The following is a 24,247-nucleotide window of genomic DNA, read 5'->3' on the forward strand; positions in this document are numbered from 1 at the left end:
CATTATTTTAAAAATATATATATTTCATTTAATTGTCATATTTTATCCAAAAGTTTTTCTAAAATGAAGTAATGTTTTTCGTATTTAGGAATTTGGGAAATAGTGCCCTAACATGCTAGGTTACGATTTCCCGTTTGTCTAAATGCCTAAAGTATCATTCTAAATAGATTTTGTAAATCACGAGATGATTTCAGTTACGAGAGTTTAAGAATTTCGTGTCCTATCATGCTGGATGTGGTGTTTGTATCCTTTCGGAGCTAAGGAATATCGATTTTTCAACTTAAATAATTCCGATTTAAAAAAAGCGATCCTATTTTTAAATCCTTTCAAATTTTTGACATTAAGGCAGAAAACTATTCAATTTGGTACCAATTTTGGGCGTTGCGAGGGTGCTAATCCTTCCTCGTACGTAACCGACTCCCGAACCTATTTTCTTAATTTTCGTAGACCAAAACGTTTTATAGGGTGATCCAATCACACCTAAAAAGGTTGGTGGCAACTCCCGTTTTCGTTTTTCAAAAGTCTATCCCCATTTTTCAAACATCCCTTTAAAAAATGGTTTCGACAGCTTGGCGACTCCACTGGGAACTTAAGAGAGTCAAGCCAAGAAATTGAGTATTTTCTGTCTTAATGTCGGAAGTTTGGAAAATTTAAAATTGGATCCTTTTTACATGTGTTTGCTACATATGTTTGTTACCTTATTGCTGTACATTGCATTTGCATGACCGTTGTGGTCACACCCTTAAGTGGGAGTGAGAAGCTACGCTTTTGTAAGGTTTTCACCTTCGTATGAGCTAGTGGATTACTTCCGGGATACTGTACCTATGTCTTTGTGAGGTTTTCATCTCCGTATGGCCATAGGGAAATGTGTCCCCCTGAACTGAACTTGGTCTATATAAGCCTATAATGGGTGAAGACCAAAGAATCTGCTGGTTCAGGTACCCTGGCTTTAGAGCTAAAACTCATATAGTGAACTTTAAAGAGTTTAGAAAAGATAGTGATAGCCTTTAGTAAGCTACCCTTGTAAGTACTTGTTTATCATTTTTTTTATGATACTAACCTATATTTATTTTGCTGTCATTGCATGTCATTTGGCATTTAAAGGTGTCGATTCACGGCTCGATTTCTAGATTAGAAAGTTTTGTAATGAGGAATGAATACCTTGATAGAGTGGAGGATAATGCTTCTGTCTGTACCTGGTCAGAGAAAACCCAATTAGAGAAAGGAGATAGTGTCATTAAGGGATATACGTCAGAGTTATGGGACTTCACCCGTATTAATCGACGCAGAATGAGTTTCAGGAGCTGAGAAACATTTGGGCCCAATAGGATGACGAGGCTAAACAGCTTTTCTATCAAAATTATAGAGACCTTCCCTATTTGCTAGACGTCAAAGTAGATAGGCACTTGTTTCGAGCTATGGTACAGTTCTGGAACCCTGCTTATAGTTGCTTTACATTTGGTGATGTTGATCTTACACCTACTTTGGAGAAGTATACGACTTTACTGCGTTGCCCCGAGGATTCAGGGTCACAAGGCTTATGTTAGGCCTGCTAGTCTTCTAACTTTTGCAAAGAAGTTGGTGATGATTATTGGGATGAGTGAACAGTGGGCTGTAGCTCATGTATATCAAAAGGGTGATAGTAAGTGCGTTTCATGGGCCGTTTTGAGGGATTTGATATTGACACATCCAGACGTAAAGAAAAGGGTCGACGTCCTAGCTTTGAGTATTTACGGCATGGTGATTTTTCCAAAGGTGTTGGGGCACATAGATGAGGCAGTTGCGGATTTGTTCGATCACGTTGGTAAGCAGAATACACCGGTACCAGCAATCCTAGCTGAGACATTTAGATCTTTGAGTGCATGTCGGAGAGCCGGCAAAGGTAGATTCATTGGATGTGCACAGTTGCTGTTGGTTTGGTTCCACAGTTATTTTTGGAAGCTTGATAAGGTTCCTTGCCGAGTATTCTTTGAAGATTATTCTCCCTTAAAAGAAGCAGTAGACATGCCGAGGAGAGATGACATTTCAGAGGAAAGGTGGATAGACATTCTTCAGAATCTTCGAGAGAAAGATGTTATGTGGAAGGCTCCTTGGTTGGTTCCTAGTGAAGTCCTTTACCGCTGTGGCAGTTTTGATTAGGTCTCTTTGCCAGGGATTTGAGGAGTTGTTGGATATGCACCATTGCTTGTTCTAAGGCAATATAGAGCGAGGCAGTTCATACCGGTTACACAAGGTCTAGCTCAAAGTGATTTCTCTTATAAAGGAGATCACTATAAGAAGAAGATGCGAGAGATTTCTGAGGCTTGGAAGAAGCCTTTCTATATAAAGATCTTGACCGAAGGCTCGACATCAATCCTTGAGTATAAAGGGTAGTTTAGTAGGAGAGTCAACGATAATGTCCCTAGGCCAATTTTGGGAGTGGCTCGATCATTAGAGGAGAGCTTACGAGTGATTCCATCAGAGTTGGAAGTTATGAAGCAAGAGTTCGAGATAAAGAATTTAGAGATTGAAAGAAGATTGAGAAGCTCGAAGAGGAAAAAATGTGCTTAAGTCTTGACGTCGATGTTCAAAAGATGGAAGTCGAGAAGGTGAAAAAGGAAAAGAGAAAGATCGAGGAAGATCGAAATGATTTAAAGACGCACTACAAAAAGGCCCAAGTAACGTTGAAAAGGGTCAGATTAGGGAGATCTCCAGAGCAGTGGCAGCAAGAGATTCAAGAAGAAAGAGCCAAAGCCGAGTATTGGGAGAAGAAGTTCCAAGAGATACAGTCGCATAACCAGGCCCTAGAGAAGGAAAATCAAGGATTAAAAACTAAAGTGGCTAAACTTGGACGATCTCTTCATCATCACCGAAGTCGTAACCTTGCAATCGAGTTAAAGGCAAGCTTGAATTAGATTGAGGAAATGAAACACGATATCGGAAGGTTGGAAGCAGCACTACAGGGCTGTGAGCTACGGATTGAGCAACTCGAGGCAAGAGAAGAACAGTGGAAGGGAGAACTTCACCATCTTCAGGATCAAGTTGGAAATAGGGATTATCTCATGGGAGAAGCCTTAGTTCGATTCGAGAGGTTCTTGAACACTTGCGAGATTTGGCGAGACAAGCTAGAACGCCGAGTATAATGTATGAGTCATCGTCAGACAGAGGACGAGAGTTAACATTGTTATTAGGTAGGGTTAAGACTCTAGGCCTACAGGCGAAAGCGTATTTGTAATCCATTTTATGAAAAGATTTTTATTCCTTAAATAACATTTTCTAAAATGAAATTGAATCAGAATCGACATTTTTTTATATTCATGCATTTGCATTTCATAGCATCTCATTGTATCATATGCATTCAAGTTTATAGAAAGACCCTAATTAGTTAAAATTAATAGGGATAAAGAGAGTAATACACGACAAAGGATCAGAGCAAGGAAACCTTGAGAGCATTCGCCCTTACGAACCGGGAAGCTCTCTGAACAATTGGACTGTGGAGGAACTTCCTGTAGTCTTTAGGAATTTTTCAGAGTAATTCTCGAAACATTCTTGTTACTCTAGAGCCTAGGAGTAATATGATTTCATTTGTGAAATGGGCTTACAATCATCTATTATTTTTTACTAAAGCATAACTTTTATCAATTTGAACGAGTATTGTTTCATTTTTATCAACCAATATTCCGATAAATTTTGGCAATTCTTATTCTTTCATTCATAGCACATAAATAATCATTCTTAAATTCATTCATTCTTTATATATTCTTTATATTTCACAGATCCCTAGATATCAATGACATGAGCATTGATATTACAAATCCTGATTTCTCTCGTGAGCAAGACATGTGTTTAGAGGAATCACAGGATTTTGAAGATGTCCAGGATTGTGATGTGTCTCTAGATCTTTTGAGGATGGTGAAACAGGAGGAGAAACAAATCATGCCACATGAGAAAGAGGCAGTAGAGAATGTAGCCCTAGAGGAAGGGAAAAAGGTGAAAATTGGCACGCATATTGCTAATGATATAAGGCAAAGACTGATTGAGTTGTTACATGAGTTCAAGGATATCTTCGCATGGTCCTATCAAGATATGCCAGGGTTAAATACTGATATTGTGGTGCATCATCTTCCAATAAGACAGGTTTGTAAACCAGTTCAACAGAAGTTGCAAAGAATGAGACCAGATATCGTATTAAAAATAAAGGATGAAGTCAAGAAACAGTTCGATGCAGGATTCTTACAAGAGGTGAAGTATTCTAAATGGGTAGCTAACATTGTACCAGTTCCTAAGAAGGATAGGAAGGTACGAATGTGTGTTGATTACAGGGATCTGAACAAAGCTAGCCCAAAAGATAATTTCCCTTTGCCTCACATAGACACTTTGGTAGACAACACAGCGGGATATTCGTTGTTCTCCTTCATGGATGGTTTTTCAAGGTACAATCAGATAAAGATGCATCCTGAAGACATGGACAAAACCACCTTTATAACTTTGTGGGGGACTTTCTGTTACAAGGTAATCCCCTTTGGGCTAAAGAATACAGGGGCAACATACCAAAGGGCTATGGTGACCTTATTTCACGATATGATGCACAAGGAAATTGAGGTGTATGTTGATGATATGATTGCCAAATCTCGAATAGAAGAGGAACATATTGAGGTTTTAAAGAAACTATTCTTGAGATTAAGGAAGTTTCAGTTAAAACTTAATCTGGCAAAATGCACTTTCGGAGCCAGATCGGAGAAGTTACTAGGTTTTGTAGTCAGTGAAAAAGGAATAGAAGTTGATTCAGACAAAGTTAGAGCCATATAAGATTTGCTTTCACCGCGTACTCAGAAAGAAGTTCGGGGTTTTCTTAGAAGGTTGAATTATATTGCTCGGTTTATTTCACAATTAACTGAGAAATGTGACCCTATATTTCACAATAGGTATTTTAATTATGTTACCGTAATCATGTTATTAATTGTATAGTTTGTGTGGATGCCGTATAGTGCTTCAAACGTTGCGCCTGCTATTCCTCCGTCAGCTAGCTCTCACGTACTCATGTGGTGCATTAACGCACCCGTTTGAATTTTTCAATAATGAAATGGTACAATAGAGATCGGGTGTTGCGTCAATTTGGGTGTCATCAAGATATTCAAGACATTCTTATGCATTTGGATAATGACACCTACAAAATTAACAAGAGGGGGAAAGATTCAAAGAATTGGTATTAGAGCATCAAAAATATATTACATTGTAGAACGCCCGATTGAAGAGAAAGCCTCAGCTGGAATCATGTTTTTTTTTTTTATTTCACTCCCTCGGTTGACTACTAGGTGTGGTACATGTAGATTGGATTGCCTTACCTATATAGTGGTGAATTGATGGTAGTCCCTCTATATATGCATCGACAAGGTCCCCATCACAACCAACCTTGTCACCCGCCTCCTCCTTCCCCACCAGAGCCAAAGCCTAAACCTACAATGTCATACACACAATCGATCAGTAGTTCCTATCATCCTGAGTTAAGGATAAACAATTTTGCCCTAGAGTATTCAAGTTATGCACTTCACCCAGAGATGCGCGGTTGTAGTTCTTCCTATCAGCAACCGAGGTTACCATTGATGTTTAATATATTTAGCCCATTCCACCCCAGTACTTCACCCCTTTCAAGGAAACCTTTGTGACACTATTTTTCTAGTTTGCTCAGTACACCCCAAGGTTCGTGTATGGGTGATAGGAATGTAGGTTTGAGTAAGTTGAACATTGACTATCGGGAGTACCCACAACAGGAACAAATGCCATCATGATGGTACACCCTACAGATGACTCCATCAAACCATAAATTTTGATGGTTTAAAATCGATATTGGACCAATTGACCCCCTTTATTCCAAGAAAAATACCTATGAGACCAAAAAAAAAACAAAGTAAGAGAATAGGAAGAGATGGGTAAGAGTAAACTATCTAGAAAAGAGAGAAAAATAAAGTGTCATAAGTGTTTCATGGTTGGACACAACTTCAGAAGCTGTCAAACTTCATCTGCTATAAGTATTTTGATGACTAAGAATTTTAATGCAATTGTTGGCTAATTTGAGAACTCCTAACATGTGAATTTTATAGAGTACACCTCCACCAACTCGAGTAGCTCCAACAACTCCTGCTCCAGAAGCTTCTGTTCCACCAGCTCCTTCTTGTCTTGTTCCACCAGTTTATTCTCAAACAGTTGCATCCAAAGCATATGCATCATCACCACCAGGTCCTTCAACACAGCCAACTCCTCCCACCATGCAACATTTTCAACACAGCAAATACTTACAAGACTTCGTAGCAGGAGAAAACAAGTTGTGCAAAGGATTAGGTTATACACTAATGAGAAGACAATGATGCAAATTTTGAAGGTAAGTTACCAATTGTTGAACTGTTATGCTTATTATATTTTAGTGACATTTTTTTTAATTATGTATTTTTTGCATTGCAGCTTGGTATGAGAAGGGAAATCATGGTGATTGTCCCAACCAAGTGCACCAATAAAAGGAAGGGAAGCAACAATAAAGAAACTGTTGGTGGGACTCGGGAAAGTAGGAACACAAAAAAAGATAAGTCCAAAAATGGAGCCAAACACAATTATAAGCCATAGAGATAATTGATGTCAACATAATTTCGTGGATGAGTTATGAACTCTATTTTGTTGTTTATACCTCCTAGTTAGGTTCATTTAGTTAACATACGATGGATAACTTGATGGTTTTATTTTGTTGGACTCTATTTTGATGGTTGTATTTTATTGGATAGTTCTATCATGTTGATCATTTATATGATTATTGTATTGGGTGGTTCTATTTTGTTGATGTTGATTTTGGTATCTACATACACTTTTACAACAACATAAAAAGATTTTTCATTCAATTCAATTTATTCATTCTTAACAACGAATGCAACAAATACAAGAACAACATTTCAGCATCCACAGGCAAGATAACCCATAAACACCATTCATGATACAATTAACAACAACTTTTAAGCAACTATTTTTGTTGTTCCTTCAATTGCATTCTTCGCATTTGATCAATATTGAGCTCATCGTTCTCAAGTCTTAATCTCTTGTTCTCTGTCAATAACGTATTATTTTGAAGCATTATTTCATTGATTGTGCATCCTTGTTCTTCTATAGTTGAATCTATCCCGTCATTATTACCTTCAACCCACCAAAAAAATCACAACCCCCGATCTTCATTTCTTACATACAATAAAAAAATCAAAATACTAAAAATCTAAGAATACATCTTAAACCTAAATTGCAACAAAATGGCAGTACACACAAAACCCTTTGTTTCTCACAAACCCAACCATGGCAGACCAAAACAGAAACCCTAAGTTACCTCTTTTGAAGTCCACACACCCATAGAATTTTCGCACTTTGTTCTTTGGAATATTCGCGTTGTAAACGGGAGCTGTTAACCTGCAATGGTAGTCCAAAATCCTTTTCTGCGCACTTGATTTTTTGTTTGTAGAAGAAGACATGGTGGAGATGTGAAGGAGATGGAAAACGAAAGAGAGCACAAAACCTTATTCGCATTGCAAACGAAAGAGATAGGAACCAAAGAAGTGAATGGAAAAAAACAATTGGATGAACAAAAGAGCGAAAAATGAAAGAGATAGAAGAGAAAATTATTGAAGACATGGTGAAGAAAATTTTTTAAAGGAATAATATTATGGTTTAAAATTATTAAGTAATTATATTTAAAACTATCTGGTCAAAAAAATTAAACATGGGTCAAATGGGTCTTGGAAGTGCAACACATGGCGGCGTGCGAGTGGCCAACGCCGCCACTTCAGCAAAATCTTAACGCCATTAGGCTTAGGTACCAAACTAGTGGACGGGAAAAAAGTTCGAGCACCAATCTAAGACAAAAAAAAATCGTAAGTACTAATCTAGAAAAAGTAGACAAGTTTAAATACTAATTTTATATTTAACTTTTTTAAATAAATAAATATTATCTTATTATGACTTTATAAAAAATTTATTCTATCATAAATTTTAAAAATCCTACAATAATGGAACATGACAAATACATTTGGTTTATAAATAGTTTATCAAATATTAATATTTAACAGAAAATCAAAATTTTAGAAACCAGCCTACTATGGTAAATACATTTGATTAGAAATAACTTATCAAACATTGATTTTTAACTCAAGATTTTTTTTTTAATAGATATTGTCTATGTTAAAATTATGGTGACTTTATACCAAAAATATTCAATCATAAATTTAGAAAACCTTCAATATTGGAATAAGAAAATACATTTTATTAGAAATAATTTATCATATATTGATTTGTTTTTCTTTTAATAATTGGGGAGGAGAATGGAGTTGTTTGGAATCAAATTCAAACTTTCATTCTTTCAACATAATGTTTTTCCATTAAGCTAAGAAGTTGTTGGTATAATTTACTGATTTTTAGCTCAAAGTTTTTTTTTTTTTAAAGTTTAATAGATGTTGTCGATTGATGAAATTCAAAATTTGGGAGGCCAGCCATTAATATATATTAGATTATGCTGACTTTGTAAAAAATGTTCAATCATAATTTTTTTAAAAGCCACTAGTGATGAAATTTGATAAATACATTTTGGCTAGAAATATTTTATAAAATATTAAATTTTTGGTTTAAAGTGTAAATAGTTTTCAATTTTATAAAAAATTAAGCTCTTACATTTTTTTACACTTTATTGGGCACTTGAACTATCAAAATACAGTAAAAAGGTCAACCGTTAAAGTTAATTATTTATTAGTAAGTTTAATTTCAAGTTGGATTAAAATGTAATTAATCAATATTTTTAAAATATATATATTTTTGTTATATTAATATTATAATTTTCTATATTTTAATATTTTTAATCATTTTAAAATTATTTTAAATTTAAAATACATTTATATTTTTCTAAATTTAAAATATGTTTCTATATTTTTTATTATTTTTATTAATTTTAATAGTTTTTATCATTTTTACCACGTGTCACAATCACAGCATAACACATGGCGAAGATACCTCAAAAAAAAGATGGGGTCATTAACTTTAACGGTCAAAAGACTTTTTTTATGCACTTTGACAATTCAGATATCCAATTGATTAAAAAAAAAAGACTTAATTACTTTTTTTTTTTAAATTCAAAAACTTTGTACACCCTTAAACTTAAATTTTATCCATGGATAGAACTTGGGAGACCAACCATTTACATATATATTAGGTTATGCTGACTTTGTACCAAAATAGTCAATCATAGATTTTAAAAAAGCCTTATGCTGAAATTTGATAAACACATTTGGTTAAAAATAATTTATCAACATCATAAGATTGTTTGTTATTATTGTGGAGTTTCTAGACGCATCAGGCTAAAATGCTTCAAGATGTTGAGAGACCTAAAGATGAAACAAGCAAATACAATGGCAATTCTAATTGTTCGTGGCACTTCTCACAAATAGAAGCATAATCTTGTGTGGAGAAGGAAAGATCGAAGATGATTAGTTGTTGCTCATCAATCCTGAAGGCCAATTTAGATCATGTGCATTACTTTGACAATGGATGCTGTAATAGCCTGTTTTTAGTGAAATTGGAACAGTAGTTTCGGGACCACAAATTCGAGGCCAAAAGAAAATTTATTTTAATATTATTTTATAGTTTATAGCATGATAGAAATACCGTAAGAAAATTTCGTTAAGAAATTTTACTGTTTACATATCTAATTGGATGAAAAGAATCAAATTGCATAAAGTACAAAAGTTGAGTTCTAATAGTTAGAGGTATCAATTAGCTATGGGATTCAAAATTAGAGGTCCTTATATAGCAAATAGACCATTTAGTGGAGTTAGTATATAAGAATAATTATTTATCATTGAAAATTAGTAAATTATTAAGGGTAATTTTGGAAAGATGATTAAATAAAAGATGATAAATGAATTAAATAATAAAATATCATCATTTCATCATCTTTCCTAAAATTAAAACATGGAAACCCTAGCCACGAAAGTTTTATTCTAGCAAACTTATTTGGCTTAATTAGGTATGTATTCTTGTCCTATTTTTAATGATTTTTATGTTTCCGATATCGTAATAGCTTAATCTAGCTATCTCGGGGATTAATTTGTAAAACTATTAAAGTATTAGGGTTTTTCTATGGATGAGTATAGTTGAATTATGAAGTTTTATAATAGAAAAGGAAAGGTTGTTGATAGATAAACAACTTTGTAAAGAGAATTATGATGAAATTATGATTTAGGGACTAAATTGAAAAGATGGAAAATTTATGAAAAAAATTGAATTTCATGAAATACATGGGCTGCTATTGTTATACATAAAAATCAACTAGACTTGGAATAAATATTAAATTGTATGAATTTTATTTTCTGACCTAGGGACAAAATAGTAATTAATTAAAAGTATAGGGGCAAAATAGTATTTTTGCCAAAGATGTCTATTGGACTAAATTGAATAGAATTGTATTAAATTGTGTTAAATTCATTCGTATAGATTCAGATAGACAGAATACGGAGTTAGATCGAGGAAAAGAGAAAGTATCGGATTAGTAACTTTTGTGTATATGAACACTTGTCGAGGTAAGTTCATGTAACTAAATTGTATGTTTATATGTTTAAATTGAATGTTATGTTTATGAAATGTATAACTATCATGTATAAGCATTGATCAGATATCCGAATACATCTGACAAGTACCAAGTTCCGTTTGAACCTAAGAAATTCGATGGATACAAATGGCATTGTCATTAAGGGTTCCCGAATTGGTTGTGGTCCTGCATGTGTTACGGACACACCACAGCTCGCAAGAGCATCCCATTATTTAATTCTTATGAGCATCCCGATATATGGTTATCTTAAGCTTCCCGTTATTTGTGTAACGCCCCAATTTTCGGGAATTCTGTGAATGTTGGCATAGGTTTAATTATGTTAGTGGGCCTCTAGAAAGCCCAAACTTAAGATAGAACCCAACAATTTTAGTTAATTTTTGTTCCATAAGAAAAAAGGGGGTGAAATTATAAAATAGGACCTATGTGAAAATGTTTGAAAATGCTATAGGCTAAATTGAAGTGGCCAAATAAATAGGAGTGCAAAATAGGAGGATTTGCATGATAAACCTCCCATTTTACATGAAGTGGCCAACCATCATGTTGTTGTAGACAAAATGTACACTTGATATCCATAATTTATGGTACAAATTGATACAAATTGATAATGGGTTAGGTAAATGTTCCATGACAATGGATTAGGTAAATATTCCATGATAATGGGTTAGGTAAATGTTTCATGATAATGGGTTAGGTAAATATTTCATGATAATAATTACATGTCTTTTGTATTAAAGAATTAAATGGATGAAATATGAAGTTTTATTAAAAGAAAAAGGGGTGAAAAGAACAAAGTTTTGTCCATCTTTGTTCATCATAGCTGAAAGTTAGAGGAGAGAAAGGAGAGGAGAAAACTCTTGAGTATTTGGTCATTAGGAGGAGGAAAATTGAAGGTAAGTTCTTGGTATCTTGCTTCTATTTTGAGGTTCATGAGTTCTTCTTGATTCTACCTTAACTCTTGAAGTATATTTTGATTTTTAGTTGTGTTGTGAGCATTTAGTCATGAATTAAAATGAAGGAAATGGTTGTTGTTTCATGTTCTTTTGATGAAAAATGGAAGATATGTGAAGTTGAGCCAAACAAATGAGCATGCATGTGCCTTAGATGCTAAAGGGAAAAATCGGCTAACATGTTGTGCTTTGAAATGATGAAATGGAGATTATGCTTAAGTAAAAATCACAGATATGTGATGATTGATTGGTGATATACATGTTTAAATAACATGCATGCAAGATAGGTGTATGAAAGAGTGATTTGGTAATAAATCTGCTTGGGACAGCAGCAGTAACGTGACTTTGGAAAATCACCATAAATTGTGGGAGATGAATTAGAAGCTGAATAAATTATGTAATTAAATCTTATTGAGTCTAGTTTCTAATGAAATAAACAAGAACATATTTTGAATTCTGTACAATGATAAATTTGATTCGTAATGAAGAGTGGTCAGATTAGTCAAACAGTGAAACATGGGAAACTTTGAGAAAAATCTGGTATTGATTGGCTATACCAAAATTCTGAAAATTTTATGGATAAAAGATATATGAGTCTATTTTAAGGAAAATTAACGGCACTTGATTTGGAGTTTCGTAGCTCCAGTTATAAATAATTTAGTGACTGTTGCTCAGGAAGACAGCTTGCAGTGAAATTATGATTATGTGGTAAACATTGACAAAATTTGTTAATGAGTTGCTTATTGATTTCTTATAAGCTCACTATGATCTGTAGGTGTGGTTGGCGAATATTGTAAGGGGTTAATATGTAGTTTGTATTTGAATAGTTAGATTAACGTGTTAGTAATCCAATTGTAGGCGGTTCGTGTGTGGATCTCGTCAACATATCGTCGCAAACAGGTGTGTAACTAACACCCTCTTTCTTAGTCTGGATCGGTAAAAGTCGAAAAGCAAAAATGCCGAAAATCGGTATTTTGTAGATTTATGAAAAAGCGAATGCTCGTGAGGTAAATCGATTAATGTTTTTGGTAAGCTGCAAAATTTAGATTGCAAAGTGCATGATTTCTGTGCCCTCGATGTTTTTGGGCTTAATGGGCCAAAATTGGAATGATGGGCCAACGGGCCCAATTCGGTAAGAACCCTCGGTATGTGATTCTGTTAGTACGTGAAAAGTAGGAATATGCATGAAAAACCCTAAAAGCAGCTAAATTACTATAATACCCCTATGTATGAAAAATTACTGTTATACCCTTAGGTGCAAAATTACCGAAATACCCCTAGGGTTAAATTGACCTAAATGCATGTTTGATCGTTGTTATTTACTGCATGCCATGTTGTTATTATCTGATGCATGGACCGGGATATTGACGGAGGAAGTCTTGAAAGTGGCTTGTTCACGTCTTGGAGGCTTTGCCTCAATTTATCGATAATCGAGCAAAGAAGGTGCAACTGTGGAGTGTTGGGCTGGGTGGGTTGAGCTATTCCCCACATGGAGTGTATGGCTGGTACGGGTGGAGTGTAGTGGTTGGTGGGTTGAGTAGTCTCCCCAAATGGGCTTGCATATGTTTATTGATGTTGCATGTATTTTGAAATGGGCCTATGGGCCATACTGTTATCTGAATAAGGGGCTAAGGCCCAGTTTATTGTAATCTGAAAAGGGCTCTGGCCCAGTACCACTGTTACCTGAATGGGCTTAGGCCCAATAGGCTTGAGCTGACTTGGGCTTTGAATGGGTTTTCCTTACACACTGAGTTTCCCCAAACTCACCCCTTTTATTTTCATCCACGCAGGAAATCCCCAACCATAGTGGGCTTGGAGCTGTGAGGGAATTGAGTGGCCACCCGTTCTGAAAGTTTGATTTTCTTCTGGTGAACTGGACATCCTTTTAATTACGTTTGAGGTTTTGGGCTTTTAAATGTAATAAGGCCGCTTATTTATTTTTGATGGTTTTTATATGTTTTATTAAGATAGATAATATTTATTTTAACTGTTGAAATTGGATAGCTTTAGGGCGCGTTTTCAAAAACAACAGTTGATTTCAAAATAACACGACAACAACTAAAGCTTCCGCAATGAAAGTATTTTCCAAAATTAATCACTTTTCCTAAAATGACTTAATCAAATCGGTTTCTAGAAATATCCATGACGTTAAGGTGTGGCAATGGCGGTATGCATGTCTAGGATTGGATCCGAAGGAGCTTGGTATTAGCGATCCGATGGACTCACCACCTCTTTTCGGTTTCCTACCGGTGCATGACTTCCTTTCACTTTAACCCTTAATGAATTAATCTTTTGAACATCAAGTACGATTTTCTGGACTTAGAATGGAATTTTTTTTTTTTACGTTTTGATGTGGCATGCCGGATCCGGCCATAACTTCTGGGTCGGGTTTGGGGTGCTACAATTTGGCTCTCACGAGCTTCCCGATTAATGGCTCTCATGACTTCTCGTTTATGGCTTGTATGAGCTTCCCGATAATTGGCTTGCAAGAGCTTCCCGATAATTGGCTCGCAAGAGCTTCCCGTTATACAGCTCTATAAGCTTTCCCATTGCATGCTTGTATTGGTATACCTGTATATGAATTGACGGATTATAGATTTGTACACTTCGTGTGTACTACCCGTGTATCCAACGATATTTTAAATAGTTCAACGGGCAAAGTTTAGATATGAGACAATATGAATTCGAGATGAATTATTACGGGTATATATTTGAAATACATGGATATGATTTATACATGTTATATGGACACATGATGTGGAAAGTTTATGTATATGGAAATTTGATTATTGTTGAGCTCATACATGTTTCTTGATATTCATATGAACTACATGACTAACATGGCTGATAAGGATATGTGTTAGGGCTTTTGGCCAATTTGATTTGAATATGCCTAGAATGCTTACCTTAAATTGATTAAATGGTAAGTTAAATTTCATGTTATATGAACTTACTAAGCATTAAATGCTTACTCTGTTTTATTCCCCCTATTTTATAGTAACTCGGAAGCTCGTTTAAATGCTTACCTTAAATGTCATTAAATGGTAAGTTAAATTTCATGTTATACAAACTTACTAAGCATTAAATGCTTACTCTATTTTATTTCCCCTATTTTATAGTAACTCGGAAGCTCGTTAAGGTTGGAAGCTGGTTGGAGCCAGATCACACTATCTATCGACTCATTTCGGTATATATTGTAAATCAATTTTGGTTATAATGGCATGTATAGGTTAACTTGGCCATTGGTGGCATGTACTTATCTTGTTGAGATTAGCCATTTGAGTGGCTTGTATTGGATTTTTTTATGTGTTTATAAATGGCCTTACCATGCTTGGTATGTGTTTGAAATGGTTGAATGGTGGAAATCATATAGGCATATTAATGTTAGGTTTGAGATAGTATATTTGGTACAAATATGTATATATATGTATTTCGTCAATTTGGTAAGTATGAATTATTGGATATAAGTGGTAATATAATATGTATAAGACTTGATTTTGGCTTGATTTAAATGCCTTGTTAAGTCTTGTTATTGTGTAAAAATGTTTGATTAGTTGATGGAAAATTTGGGGTGAGAAATGTGGCTTGAAAATGACCTATTTTCATCCTCATGGGTAAAGACATCAACGTGTGTCTAGGCCATGTGCTTACACGGTATGTGGCTTGGCCTTGTGACCTCTGCACCTTATTAATACAAGTCAGTATGCTCGCATGGCCTACCACACGAGCTTGTGGCTTGGCCATGTGACCCAAGTAAAAGAGCTCATAAGTTTGGACACAGGCTAGGACACGACCGTATGTCCCTATTTCGAATATCCACATGGCCTGGGACACGGGTGTGTCTCTTGACCGTGTGAGACAAACGTCTTGGCCACACGGGTATATGTCTCCTGCACTTTTGAAAATTTTGAATGTTTTCCAAAAAATTCTCTGAGTACCTGGTTTAGTCCTGACTTATTTCTAACATGTATTTTGGGCCTCAATGGCTCACATAAGGGACAATATGATGGATTTGGATTAGTTTTTGGTGTGAGTGTTAAATTATATGAAATATCTGTTATTTGATCTGTATATTTCGGTAATGCTCCGTAACCTTATTCCGGCGACGGGTTCAGGTTGGAGGTGTTACAGATGCTTTGATCACATGACTAGTAACAAATCTTATTTATCTAATTTCAAGAAAAATCATGACAGTTGTGTAACCTTCAGAGATGGCAAGAATAGTCAAATTATTGATAAATGAATCTTAAATGTTGACGAAATATCAAGGCTTCAGAAAGTTTTTCTTGTTGAAGGTTTGAAGACCAAATTGATCAATATCATCCAGTTATACTTGTTAATTTCACTTAAAATAAGTGTTTGGTAAACTATTGTTGCAATGAGCCTGTAATGGAAAGAGTAAGGACATTAGACAATTGCTACAAGCTAATTCAACTTTTGCAATGTAACAAGGCAAGTAGCTCTGAACTTGTACTGTGACATGAAACACTTGATCATGTTCATTTCAAAGCTTTGCAACGTTTAGTTCATTATGATGCAATGAAGGGGTGTCCCAAATTAGGAGACCCATACTAAAAAAATATGGTGATTTCTTAAAAGGCAAAGAGTAGAGCAAGTCATGTATATAGTTACAATTGATTCAGAAAACTAGTCTATTGAAGTTAATTTATATGGACTTAATTGGTTTAATGTAAATAAAAAGCTTAGAGGCAAAAAGTATGTACTCATGTGTAAATGATTACTCAAGATATACATTCTACCCTTTTAACCTTACAATTCTTTTCTTTTTCAAAATATTTTCAAAAAATTCAAGTCGATGTGTGATAAAAAAATAATTCATTTATAATAAAATGATAAAAGAAAACATATATTTTATCTTTTGAAAAAAATATAGTTTCTTTTTAAAACGAAAATTATACATTATTGATCCATATAATTTTCATTTAAAAATAAAATATATTTATCATTCTTTTTGTTGGGATGTGCATGTAAATTAGAATTAATTTAAGGGTAAACTATACCAACAATCACTCAACTTTGATAAAATAACAAAATAGTCACTAAATTTTCAATTCAGTCACTAAACTTTAGAAAAATAACAAAACAGTCACTAACGTTATCAAAAAGTGACAAATCAATCACCCATTAACATTTTTCGTTGCAAGCCTAATGGAGCAAGTGACATGGCCCGTTAACTAGCTAAGGTGACCAGTTAACTTGCCACATTAGATATGAGGAGTTAAAGGGTCTTAATTTTGAGGGGAAAAGGGACGGGCGGGTAAGCAAAAAGAAGAAGAAGAAGAAGTCACTACTCTTTCTTGTTGCATTCTTGTTATCGTACCAAAATTTATACTAGACTTTATCATTTCAATTTCATCAGCAGTAACCAAATCGAAAATCAAATTTGAAGAATTTGAGTTCTTATTCTCTCTGTTCAGTTGCAAATCAGCCAACAAAAAACCAGGGTCCAAATTCAAGAAATCTGGTGATTTCCCTTTAGAAAACTCATTTATAGTAACAAATTCATTCATTTGAGAGTTGAGAAAATCAGGTTTCCATCTTTTATCTACTAAAATTTCCTTTGTTTTTTTAGAAAATCCACATGCAAATGCAGCAGACACATCCCCTTTTTCCCTTAACCTAACATTAGTATGTCTTTGCCTTTTCGATCAAGCTTAAAACCAACATTTTACACCAAACCCTAACTTTTTTCTTCTTCTTAATCAAACCCTACCAAAACAAAAATGAAACCACAAAAATCAGCACAAACATGGGAACTAAAAAATTTACAATAAACAAACAAAACCCAAATCAAATATAATCCTATACAACCATTAAATCACCATAAAACAATGTAAATTACAAGTGAACCTGGTAAGAGAGTAATAGTGGATGAAAAGTTTGAAAATTTTACATGTTCCCAAAGTTGAAATAATTGCTAAGGCTCTTTTTGTTCTTCTTCTTCTCCTTCTTTTACTATCCAGCCTAGTTAGGGTTCTTAAATTGGGGCAGTTTACAGGGATGATAGTTCAACTTTCTATTACAGACGAAACGAAAAATGGTTACTGGTGACTAGTTTGTTATTTTTCGTAAATTTTAGTAATTGTTAGTATACTTTACCCTTAATTTAAATATACATTATTTTGATTGAATTTCTTAAAAATGCTAATTTTTAAGAAAAAATATCAGATTAGGCCATTTACTCGAAAAATTACAAGACTAAGCCAATTTTACGAATACGTTTCTAGCTAAAAGCATTCTCAACTGATTTATAAAAAAGTGTTTTCAGTTGGAAGCATTTTCAACGTATTTGTAGGAAAACACTTCCAATTGGAAGCACTTTCTACCCCAATATCTTTTTTTTAACTTTTATTTTTTGGTGCCACATCTTGTGAAAATAAAACTTACAAAATAGGTCTTTATATAGACCCATGTATCATTTCTCTTATTTTTTTAAGCGATGTGGGATATGGGTCTATATAGACTCATAATCTATTTGTAGTTTGTTCCTAGACAATGTGGGATTGCTTACTCTTTTAACTAACAACATAAGATCAAAAGCTACACTTAATTTTTTAAAAATTAAAGACAAAATTTTGTACAACTTGCCGTATGTTAAAGTTTAATGTTGTACAAATTTTTGTCTTTAGTTTTAAAAAATTAAGTGTAGTCTTTAATCTTATGTTGTTAGTTAAAGGAGTAAACAATCTCACATTGTTTAGGAACAAATTGCAAATGGATTATGTATAACAACCCGATTTTGAGCTTAATCGGAACAGTAGTTTCGAGATCATAAATCCAAAGTTAGAGAAACTATTTTATTATTTTTTTAATATTCTTTTATGTGTTATAGCATGATTATATAGGTGCATGAAAATTTTGGTGAATTATTTTTAGCGATTGTGAGCCCAATTGTGAAAAAGGACTAAATCGCATAAAGTGCAAAAGTCCTATTTTGATAGCTAAGGGTGTTAAATAGCTAGAGAACCAAAATTGGGGGTCTTTAAAGGTAAATAGACCCTTGGATAAGTGATGGCCGGCCATAGGAGACAAAAGATAGAGAAAGTCAAAGTTAGGTGGAAATTTGGTAAATTATTTGACCAAAATGAAATAAAATAAAGAGGAAAAGATATCATATTTTCCTCACCCTATTCACCACTGAAAATACTAGAAAAAATAGGGGTTTGGAAGCTTTAAAAATTGCGGCCACTCTTTACCTTCGCAAGTAAGTAATTTTAATAGTTTTTCTTGATGATTTTTGTATATTTGGACCCCTTGTAGCATTAGCTTTCAAATGAGGGGACTATTTTGCAAAATGGTTGAAATTTTAGGGTTTTAACATGATAGTAAATATGTTTATTTCTGAAATTTTATGGAAGAAAATGAATCATGGTTTTTAAATAAACAACTTTTGTGAAGTAATTTTCACGGAAACCCTAACTAAGGACCATTTTGCATACGTTGTGAAAAAAATGTTACATGTGTGTAATAACGAGAATTGTGGGCTACTTCTAGTATAAAAAGTATTTGTCTAGGCTTGGTTAGTGAGAAAATGTGATAAAAATTGATTTTTGGACATAAGGGTAAAATGGTCATTTTACAAAAGTCTAGGGGCAAAATGATCATTTTGCCCAATTTTTAAATTGTTGAGTACCTAGATTAATAAAATGATTAAATGTGTGAATTCTCATTATTATAGATCAAGAATTACAAAATTAGACCAGGGAAAAGCAAAGCAAGTGGACTAAGCCGAACTAGTCGTCTACATTTTGTAATTCGAGGTAAGTTGTATGTAAATAATACAACTACATAGTTATTATATGTTTTTGAATTGATATAGCATAAATTGCTTGTTTGTGGAAATGATTATATATGATAAATATTGAGATAGTAGAACTCCCATTTGAACCTTAGGAAATAAATCGGATATTCATGCCATGACATTCGGGTTATTTGTGTGCTAGTGTAAGACGTGTCTGGGACATGCATCGACCACATTATGAGAGCCAGTGTAAGACCATGTCTGGGACATGGCATCGGCATTGAGACAAGAGCTAGTGTAAGACATGTCTGGGACATGCATCAGCCTCAAGATGTAAGCCAGTGTAAGAAATGTCCGGGACATGCATCGGCATGTATACAGTTGTCAGTGTAAGACCATGTCTGAGACATGGCATCGGCATGGATATGTGAGAGCTAGTGTAAGACCATGTCTGGGACATGACGTCGGCCTCGATTTCGATAGTCAGTGTAAGACCATGTTTGGGACATGGCATCGACTTGATAGATGAGCCAGTGTAAGACTATGTTTGGGACATGGCATCAGCATTATACCCTGTGTTTGAGGCTTAGTGAATATCAGATAGTATTCCAAATAGTTCAATGGTAAGAGTTACAGTTTAAGTTAAACGAGAAAAGTATAACCATGTTGTGAGTGGTACAGGTACCTATTTGAAATGTATGAGATATGAGTTCAATAGATGCTATGTAAATTGTATTGGATAGTGATGAGTAAGTTGTGCTTATGCCTACTTTTGTACTATGAGCATGATGATGAATGATAAAGTTGTTGTTATATTTATTTGCATGCAACTTACTAAGCTTTATCCTTTCTCCCTCTCCTTTCCATTTTCTTATAGTGCCGCCTAATTAGCTCGAGGATCATCGGACGTCGGAGACATCAATCATACTATCAATTGAAGTACTTGGTATAACTGGTTTTATTATTTTGAATATGGCATGTATAAGGCTTAGACATTTGAGTTTTGTGTCAATGTTATTTTGGCCAAATGTGTTGGCTTAGGATAAATCCCTTCATTTTGTTTAAAGCCTTGGATAATGGCTAATGTTCATTATTGATATATACAAATGATGATATTTTCAAGGATGAGTAAATTGCATGAATGAGATAATGCCTTTTGTGGCTGATTAGACCATGTATTATTGTGTGGATTTGCCATGTTAGATGTTATATAGGTTAGTGCAAGTAAGGGTGGCAAAAAGGCTTGGTAAATAGCCTTATTTTGTCCACACGAGTAGACATACGAGAGTGTATCTAGGCCGTGTGTGACACACGGTCAGCCCTATGGGCGTGTTGCTTGGTCGTGTGTCCCCTATACGTAAAATTTGCAAGTCAGTATGCATGGTAGTAAACACACGGGCAGAAACACGATCGTGTGTCTCAGCCATGTGAAGGACACGGCCTCTGGCCACGGGTGTATGCCTTAGCCGTGTGCCCTAAATTGGATGCTGACGTCAGAAACAGAATGTCAAGGTTTTTAGACATGGGCTAAGACACGGGCATGTGTCAGGCCGTGTAAAAACCCCTGTAGGTTCGAATTTAGAATTTAATTCATACGGGCATGGGACACGGGCTTGTCCCTAGATGCTTAGGCCGTGTGTGTCACACGGGCCATCAGCACGGCCATGTTATAATGACCGCATGGGCGTGTTGCCCTTTCCACACGGGCGTGTGCCCTATTTCAGGAGTTATTTTTCTAAAGTTAGTTAAAGGACCCGGATTGGTCCTAATTGGTTTGCAATGAATTTTTGGGGCCTCGTAGGCCCATATTAAGGAGTTTAAAAAAAGTTCGAAAAAGTTTTTAATTTGTCCGAGTTTTAATGACATCTAAATGATTGTATGCATGTGATTAAGTGTGGAAAGCCTCGTATTCAGTCCCAGAGTAGGGCTCGAGTGTGGGGTGTTACATTATGAGTAGACCTAGATCCTACATCGCTTAAGAAAATAAGAGAAATAAGACTTAGGATCTATATAAAGACATATTTTATATGTTTTATTTTTACAAGAGGTGGCACAAAAAAAAGATATTAAGGACAAAATGTTTTCTTTTACAAATACACTAAAAACATGTTTTCATAAAATCGACCTAATCTTATAATTTTTCGAGAAAAATATCTAATCGATAATTATTTAAAAAAAAGATGTTTTTCATACATTCACTCAATTATTTCCATTCAAAATATTATCTCATCTATACAATTTGATGATATTTTAATTTATCATTTTAATTATTGGGACAATTTTTTATGTGACTTAAAATAATTGTTAATTTTTTTATATTTTAATGAATAAAAATAAGTTTTATGTTTAAATATTAATTTTAACTCAATATTTTTTAAAAAAATAAATAGATATTTTCGAGACCAAACCCATCAAAGCATGTTTGTGAAACACGAGGCTACCAAAACAACTGGAATTAATTTTTTATAATTTTTCTTAAATTATCTCTGTAGAATATCAATAATAGGTTAAAGTATTTAAAATCTCTTATTATATTAATTTTTATTATTAAATGAATTAATTTAATTTTATATTATTAAATAATTAATTAGTTAATTAAATTTATTATATAGAAAATATATTGAAAATTACTTTTTATTGAAATTTAATTTCAAAAAGACTCCATTTATAAAATCATAAAAATTTTAAAATTATCTCTGTGGAATAATAAATAATATTTGTCATACAAGAAATGTTAATTATATTTCAATTTAATTTAATTTTATTCTTTTTAATAACAAGGAAACTAATTTGATCTATTTAATAGTAAAGGGATTAATTTGATCAAATTCCTATAATAGAGGGACCTCTCAAGTACATTCACATTTAATAATATATATATAGTATTATTTAAGCATCGATTGAGTTAGTGTCACTAGTCAATCAAGCACTATTTCAATTAGAGAAATTACAAAATATTATTTCGTAATTAAAATAAATTATCTTATCTAAGAATATTTTAATTTTTTTATTTAAAATTAGTAACCATGTCAAAGGAGAACTCCCTTTCAATAGAAGCATCAATACATTCCCCTTGATAAGTTGTTTCAACAAAGGTGTGATGGACGTTAATTCTTCAACAATTTCGTAAGTATTGAGTTTTAACTCATAGCAATAAAAATCTTTTGCACGAAATCTTGAGAGAATATTCATAATGTTTGGAATAATCTCAATTTGATTTCTAGTAGTTGCTATATTAGTTGCAACTTCATGTTTCACTCGAACATCAACCAATCGATAATATGTTCTCTCTCATATTTATTTCTAGTTGCATCTTGACTGAATTGCAATTGTATTGTAACAAATTTCCATATAAGATGATTCAATATCTTATAACAATAGCATATGATATAACCAACAAAACCACGATAATAGCAAATAACATTTTTTTCTTATTCTCCATCATTTCATGAGATAGCCTCTCATTCTTCTTCCAGACTCTATTTTTGGAAGTATCTTATGGCAGCTGTAGACTGAGTTCAAGCTTGAGATCTTTCAAGAGGTTTTTTTGTATCTAAGCCTGATATGGCTTGGTACTCCACAATGATGGCACACAAGTGTACCTTTAGGTCTCTAAATCTTCTCATCATTGTGGACAATTTCTTCTTTCATTGAATTTTCATGTTTCTCTCTATTGCCTTTTGCTTTAACAAAAACAATTGAAGACATTGTTTCATCACATCAAGTCCACCTCAGCCTAACATATTCATCACATCAAGTCCAGCAGCAAGAATCTCAACTAACATATTCATTGTTGACCCTATCCTTTCAAAATCAATTGGGTAGTTGAGAACTTTACAATTTCACTGAGTTAGACACTTTTAACGTTAAAAAAAGTGTAGGTTTTTTACCTAAATAATTTAAAAATACTGAAATAGTGTCTCAGCTGAATTATATATGAAAATGGTATTTTTTTGAATCGCGCTTATCTGACAAACACAATAAATTTTTTATATTAAAAAATATATTTTTTATTATTTTATTTTATTAAAAATATTTAAATATATATATACATGTCAAAATACAGTCAACAGATCAAAATAAGGGTTAAAATACCGAGACAAGCCACGCTTGTCGATAGACGAATCGGTCACTCCTGTGTAGTCGTGATCGCCTCCCTCCTGCGCCCCTCCTTGATCAAAAATATTTTTGTTATTAATTGTTATTTATAAATTGTTTATGTTTAATGTTTATAGTTTTGTGTTAATATTTTGTATAAATGTAATTTTTATAATTATTTTAAAATTAATTTATTAGTAATTTAGGATTATGTTATAAATTGTTGTGTTTGTAATTATTTAAAATTAATTTATTAGTAATTTAGGATTATGTTATAAATTGTTGTGTTTAGTTTAGTATTTGGTGAGTTTTAGTAATGTAAAATTATTTTGTTAAATATTTTTCTAGTAATTTATTATAAATTTTTCTGTTTTGTGAGTTTTAGTAATGTAAAAATATTTTGTTAAATATTTTGTTAGTAATTTATTATAAATTTTTGAGTTTTGTGAGTTTTTGGAAATGTAAAATTATTTTGTTAAATATTTTGTTAGTAATTTATTATAAATTATTGTGTTTTGTGAGTTTTTAGTAATGTAAATTTTTTTAAAAAAATAATTTTATAGCTATTTTGTTCAACCAATCACGCCTGTCAGATAGGCTCCACTAGTTGCGCCTACCAGATAGGCGCCACCTACCCCCATACCATTTTCGTATCTCTACACGGGTCATATACTGATCCGGGAAAAAAATACATGTAACGACCCGTTTTCAATGAAATCGGAATAGTGATTTTGGGACCACAAATCTAATGTTGTAAAATTTATTTTAATATATTTTAATATCCATAGCATGTTAGAACCATGGAATAAAAATTTCGTTCAAAAATTTTCTTGTTTA

At 33.4% G+C, this 24,247-nt stretch overlaps 1 long non-coding RNA gene across 2 annotated transcripts in view; it reads left to right on the forward strand.

The window, feature by feature from the left end:
• The first annotated feature begins 11,347 nt into the window (after positions 1 to 11,347).
• LOC128285641 (uncharacterized) overlaps positions 11,348 to 24,247 on the forward strand; it is a 36,238-nt gene continuing 23,338 nt past the window's right edge. Inside the window, exons 1-3 of one of the 2 annotated variants that reach the window (XR_008276158.1) lie at positions 11,348 to 11,493; positions 12,409 to 12,450; positions 13,341 to 13,579. This is a non-coding gene — a long non-coding RNA (uncharacterized LOC128285641). Of the gene's footprint in view, positions 11,494 to 12,408; positions 12,451 to 13,340; positions 13,580 to 24,247 lie in introns of those variants that run through there. The other variant, XR_008276159.1, reaches the window with a different exon arrangement.

The sequence above is a fragment of the Gossypium arboreum genome, chromosome 12, assembly GCF_025698485.1.
Source record: "Gossypium arboreum isolate Shixiya-1 chromosome 12, ASM2569848v2, whole genome shotgun sequence".
In the NCBI taxonomy this organism is placed as follows: Eukaryota; Viridiplantae; Streptophyta; class Magnoliopsida; order Malvales; family Malvaceae; genus Gossypium; species Gossypium arboreum.